The sequence below is a fragment of the Amblyomma americanum genome, chromosome 1 (assembly GCF_052857255.1).
Source record: "Amblyomma americanum isolate KBUSLIRL-KWMA chromosome 1, ASM5285725v1, whole genome shotgun sequence".
NCBI classification, from domain to species: Eukaryota; Metazoa; Arthropoda; class Arachnida; order Ixodida; family Ixodidae; genus Amblyomma; species Amblyomma americanum.
The window spans coordinates 467,997,354-468,003,353 of NC_135497.1; the positions used below are offsets into that span (position 1 = coordinate 467,997,354).

General features: G+C 45.5%; 1 long non-coding RNA gene across 1 annotated transcript in view; it reads right to left on the reverse strand.

Moving 5' to 3' along the window:
• The window catches only part of LOC144116045 (uncharacterized), a 40,049-nt gene extending 35,355 nt beyond the window's left edge, over positions 1-4,694 (reverse strand). Inside the window, exon 1 of the long non-coding RNA XR_013311692.1 lies at positions 4,300-4,694. This is a non-coding gene — a long non-coding RNA (uncharacterized LOC144116045). The remainder of the gene's footprint in view (positions 1-4,299) is intronic.
• Positions 4,695-6,000: the final 1,306 nt, after the last annotated feature.

Here is a 6,000-nt window from a genome sequence, read left to right on the forward strand (position 1 = left end):
AAACATGAACAAAAGCTTAAAAAGCTTGGGCGCCGCATAACCTGCCCTAAGGAGTGCAAGTCAATAGCACAAGATCCCTCCCGCGCAAGAACTCCTTCTCTTTCATAGGTTCATAAATTGTGGGGACTCGGACTCCCCTCATACCACTCTTGGCGCAGTGGTTAAGCCATGCGCCACTGCCCCAAAAGGTGGCTGTTTCAAACAGAGCCACCGATGGGGCTTGTGAGACACAGGTTGCTCTTCCCGAGCTCCTATAAGGCTCATTTTTGCGGGTAGTTATTTGAGAGGTTGTCTTATCTCTCACTCAATGAGCTGATTCGCAGTTCCATGGTGAGCAGGTGGGAATTGCATTGAAATTATTTGAATTAATTTCACTGCCACCTGCTTTTTCGTGACATGCACGGACAGAAGCCCACTTTCTTAAAAATGGGAACTCTAATGCTGTCACATTAAAAAGAATTATACATTCCTTTTGCTAAGCTCCCATGTGCAGTCATGTAGTGAGCCACACAGCACGAGCATGACCACCCAGCTGAAAGCGCCGATGCCTCACAGCTTTAGCATTTGGGCAGTAAAGTGAAATCACTGTTCATTAGGTACTTTGCTGAGGGAGTGCCACCATTTGGAACCTGTACACCTGTGTGAAAGCAGACTGGCTGTTGAGGATACTGCAGATTCAGGGCAACTTCCTAGTAGTCATCTAAACCTGACTAAGAGTATCGTGCATATTATCTGTGCTGCAACAAAAACATGGCACGGTTGTTAGTCTGCTGAAAAAGCTACAAGAGAAACTTCAATTCAAACTGCAATTAAAAAAACCAGCTGGTTTCAGCCTGTCAGATTCCCTCATGAAGCGCCAGCTCCCACATGAATTAAGATAGCCTTGTAAGACCTTAGCAAAAGTTCTCTTCATTAGCATTAATCGAAATATATTTCCACGGGTCTCTGTGTATTCATAAACCTACAATATGGCCAAATGACAGATTTAGTTACTGAATACATACTTTTCTGGTAAGACAACCCAGAATTACAAATACTAGCACGAAGCATGAGAAACTTGAGTTATTTGGTCATCGGGAGTAGAAAGCTAATTTAGAATGTAGAAGGCTGCTTAGAGTGCCCCTATTCTTACACAATTTCTGATAATATGACAACGTGGGAGTACAGTGACTCCTTCCAAACTTTCAGTAGCGGTTAGGCTGTAGAACTGGCACATTTTTTATATTAAAACACCATAACAAACACATCTGCATCAAAATGCATGTAAAATCTGACAAGAGCATAATGAAGTTATGGTGTATTCCAAGACAACCCAGTCTCGGTGATGAGGCATGGTATAGTGCAGTGCCTTGGATTTATTTCAACTGCCTGGAGTTGTTTCACGTGATTTGATATAATGTGCACGGAGTTTAGTTTTTGTACTTAGTCTGCATCAGAAATAGTCTCCTCTCACAAGGAATCAAACATGTAACATAGTCCGTGCAGCAGAATGGCTTCCTCCCTGCATCATCACAGAGGCCAGGACACATTTTTTGAAGGTTTCACTTGATGACATCAATGAAACCAGCATGGCAAAAGAATGTATAACAGTAAAGGTGAACATGGAGGAGCAAAAGTAGCAAGGAGGGCACTGAACTTGATACATATGTAACAATGACAATCTATAAAGCTACACGCAGCAGTGCGGCATAATGAGTTACTTCACACTAACATTCAGTACGAATCTTTCCACAGTGGAACATTTTTTACCCTGTTGTGGTACATAGAAATCAATATTGTGCTTCTTTTTATGGTTCATGTTTAATGTCCCAAAGTGACTCAGACTATGGCACGCCGCAGTGGAGGGCTCCGGAAAATTTTCGACCGCCTGAGCATCTTTTATGTGCACTGACATCGCACAGCACATGGACCTCTAGCATTTCACCTCCATTGAAATGCGACCGCTGCAGCCAGGATCGAACCCGGGCCTTTCGGGTCAGCAGCCGAGCGTCATAACCACTAAGCCACCGCAGCGGCTGTGTTTCTGATTAATTATGGTCAATTATCTTTTCATTCGTATAGCAAAACCATATATATATTTAACTTTGAACTACTTTATGTAGAGTAAAAGGTTGTTAACTTCAATAGTTAACCTTACGTGCCAATTAGCACACTGTAAGATGCATTGACATATAATTGAATTGGGTGCTTTCGGAATGTCTGTCAGCTTTCTCTTCATTAGGAAGTAAAAGCAAGTGTGAAAGCAAGTGCGCAGCTGGTGCTATTATGCTTTTTACTCAACTGCAACCATGCACAGGCCACAAGTGCAGGAGGGCTTCCAAAGTGTGGCAGAATCTGGCAGTCATCCCTGTGTTTCAGTGCGAGCATCAGCTTCAATAATGTGGAATCTCTAGCTGTAAAGTGATTCTCTCTGCCTGTATACAAGCAGATGGTGTCAATAGCACACTACTCGGTACTAACAATAGCCAGGTCACAGTGGCAGGAGGGCCTCCAAAGAAATTGCTAAGCACACTGAGCAGAATATGCGATGCCACTTTTATGCCCTGTCTTCAGATGCTCCTGCCCAGGTCTTTTTATAAACAGATTCATTATTTAGCCATGAGTGCGTCCATTTCTGTCACTGCTCCCAATGTGATCATGAAATAGCAGGAAGATAGAGCACTCACTTGGTTAATCCCATCACCCGAGGTTTTTGTGCGCAACACCAATGACCCTTCCACATCAAACAGGCGTAACTACCTGCATTCGCAACGTATCTGAACAGCATCGAAAATCCACCCAGTTCCCAGTAGAGGGAGAAGTGAATATACAGTTTTTTGAACAACCTTTTGATGCTGCACTCATTTAGTGTGTACAGGATGAGTGCCCACACATGGCCTCTAAAAAGAGAACAGCTGCCACCCCTCTTCCCTCGAGTAAATACAACAAGCACAAGGCCAGAAGGCATGAAAAGTGACGAGAAAAATGTCTGCAAATATCTTTGCGAAAGAGGCTACTCAAAGCCATCATAAACTCACCGGAACAGCAGCTACCAGGCTCTTTGCAATGAAAAGTGGCAGAACAAGAAACCCGTGAACACTTCATGTACCTAGCAGCGAGTCATTGGCCCACATCTCACGGTCTTGGGATAATGAGGTACCAAACTTGGATGTACAACAGCTGACGGCATGCCACCAACAGACACACATTCGGGCATGATTTAGAGTATCCTGTGCACAGAATTTGATTGAGTATACATTGGTGAAATGGAAAAAAACTGTGCCGAGGCTGATACAGCACTGCTAAGGTACTTATGAGCGAGCTGGCTCATAGGGGTAAATAGGGACAGTTCCTGTATGAGTTAGTCTGAGTAGACTCTTCTATCAGACTTACCTCGCCGCGTCTACAAAAACAGGTCCTCAAATGCACTTGCTGAAAAACGCTGAAGTCAAAGGCTGTGATAAACTTGGTCAAGCAATGCATATTAAAGAAGGAAAAGAGCCTGCAGTGCCGGACATATCTGAAATCACGGATTAATCGAACCACCAGGCACACCATGGTCGCGGCAACGGCGCCTTTTTGCATGCTTGTGCGCGACGTCTATGACACATGCTGAGCCACAAATTGCTACTCATTTTCATCATGCACCACTTCACATGAAAAAGGCCCCCTCGATACATTAGTGGTGCGGGCGAGGTCTTCTTCTATCGGCATCAACCCACAGTACGTGAAGACGGCTCCTGAGTGGAAGCCGAAACGTCTCCAGCTACAGCCGCCGTGGCTCAGTGGTTATGGCGCTCAGCTGCTGACCCAAAAGACGCGGGTTCGATCCCGGCCGCGGCGGTCGAATTTCGATGGAGGCTAAACTCTAGAGGCCCGTGTACTGTGCGATGTCAGTGCACGTTAAAGAACCCCAGGTGGTCGAAATTTCCGTAGCCCTTCACTACGGCGTCCCTCATAGCCTGAGTCGCTTTGGGACGTTAAACCCACATAAACCAAACCAATCTACAGCTTCAAATCGTTTCATTCACGGCCAGTGTTCAGATTCCTTCGTATCCATGCCTATCCGATACTAACGGCTGCCATCAAACTCCCGGCTTCTTGAGCTAGTGAGCGCATTTCATTGCATTTCTGGCGTCCACGTATAGCATTACTGCAACGCTTGATTTGCGCCTACTCTGATATTTGACGCGTTCAACATCGCCAGACGCTGCCCGGTTTGCCGGAAGTGCATTACTTAAAATCTTCCCAAGCTGAGTTTTGGGTTTCTGCTAGGTTACCTTCACACACCACCATAGCCTTGTCGCCAGGCGAGCGCACCTGAGGTGGTCTATGAGCTGCGACTTCCGACTTATGCGGCCAGGTCTGCGTTGCGGCGATGACGCTCACATGTCGTCCGAAGGAAAGGGCTGTGCTTCATTGCCGATGCCTCTTGCGCCGACGAAATTCAGACTCGACCGGTTCGCTGTGTGGTGCACATCGGGCCTACGTTGCACGACGCGCTTGGGCTTCGGTTCCTTGATGCTTGTTGCCAAGACTCAAAGCGTGAATCCTTCTCCCCGATATCCTGGATTTGGCTGCGAAGATCGTCGCTGGTCTTAACTTCACCGTGAGTAGAATGCGCCAGCGCTGTTAACTTCAATAACTATTTTGAATGCCTCAGAAAAAAATGTTGAAGAAAATCAACTTCCAGTACTCCTGTCCCGAGATCGAGCGTTCATGATGGTTTGGATTTGGATTCGTTCGACTTTGAACCCTTGTGTTTTGTTCGAGGCGACGAGGCTTTGCGAGCTTTTAAAAAATATTTTGTTTCAATAATTTTTTATCTAATTTGTTAAATTAGGCACAATTTTTTACGTAATTTGGAATAATTAACTTTTCCAAAACTGTAGGTGTGAAACACCGCTAAATTTGTCCGATTTTTTTGTCGCCACAACTTTTTGGTTTCTAAGATGGCTGCTTCCATGGGTCAGATGGCTGCTTCTAAGATGGCTGCTTCCATGGGCTGTCTACACAGCCAAAGGTACGGAAGTAGTCCGTCAAAAAAAAACTAACAAAATGTGTCACTCCGCCTCGCGTCGTGGCTGAGTGGTACGAAGCGCGGGCATGTTTGTTCATTTTGTGAGGGGGCCCAGGTTCGATCCTCAGCGTAGGTTTGTTCTTTTTTTTATCTTTTTTCGGCGAATCTCTAGATAGAAAGTCTAAATGCGAGCCATATATAAGTGGCCTTTTTTGTTATCAAAATGAAATGACTTCTTTAATAAGAAGCGTGCTGTTAACTTTTTCCGCAGGGAAACGAAAGTGAAGTGAGAGTTGGCAACGGACGTGCTGAGAGGCGCTGTTTTTCGGTGTTCACGGATTTTTTCGCATGCTGCACACAATGAATCATTAATTGTGGGGTGATAGAATTCAGTGTGGCTTCAATTATTTTACTCCGCCAGAAAGACCTTCTTTCTTAAACCTCACAACTGTCCGAGGGCTCACTCCGGTCATCTCGCCCACAATTGCGAGAACGTCACGCACAGTCTTCTCGGGGTGGAGCTTCCTTATGCTTGCGTAGACATTAACTAACACCGCCTTGCAGTCTTTAGAAAACTTTGGAGACTTCACCTTGGAAAAGAGGCGAACAGGAGATGTTTTCGAAGTCGAAGCGGGGGAAGAAAACAAGCGAGCAGGTGACAGCGACGCCGTTTTCACAAACAGACCTGCCGGCTCAGCTGCGAAAACCTGATACAGCCGGCGCCTGAGAAAACGAAAAATCTGCGTCACTCGGTTCTAGAAAACATGAAAGAAAAATCAATCTATTTGCAAAATAAAACACTTCCATCGGTCTACTATAATATCAACTACTGTTCACTTTGCTTGTCAATTCATTTCTATTTTTATTTTTGACGCACTATATTATGATGCGGACGAGGATCGCAAACAGGCACCGTAGCCTTGGCTGCGTAGACAGCTAATAGGGACAGGCCGAGAGAGGCGCGGCGACCCCACATCCGGTTGAGAACGAGGGCGAAGCGA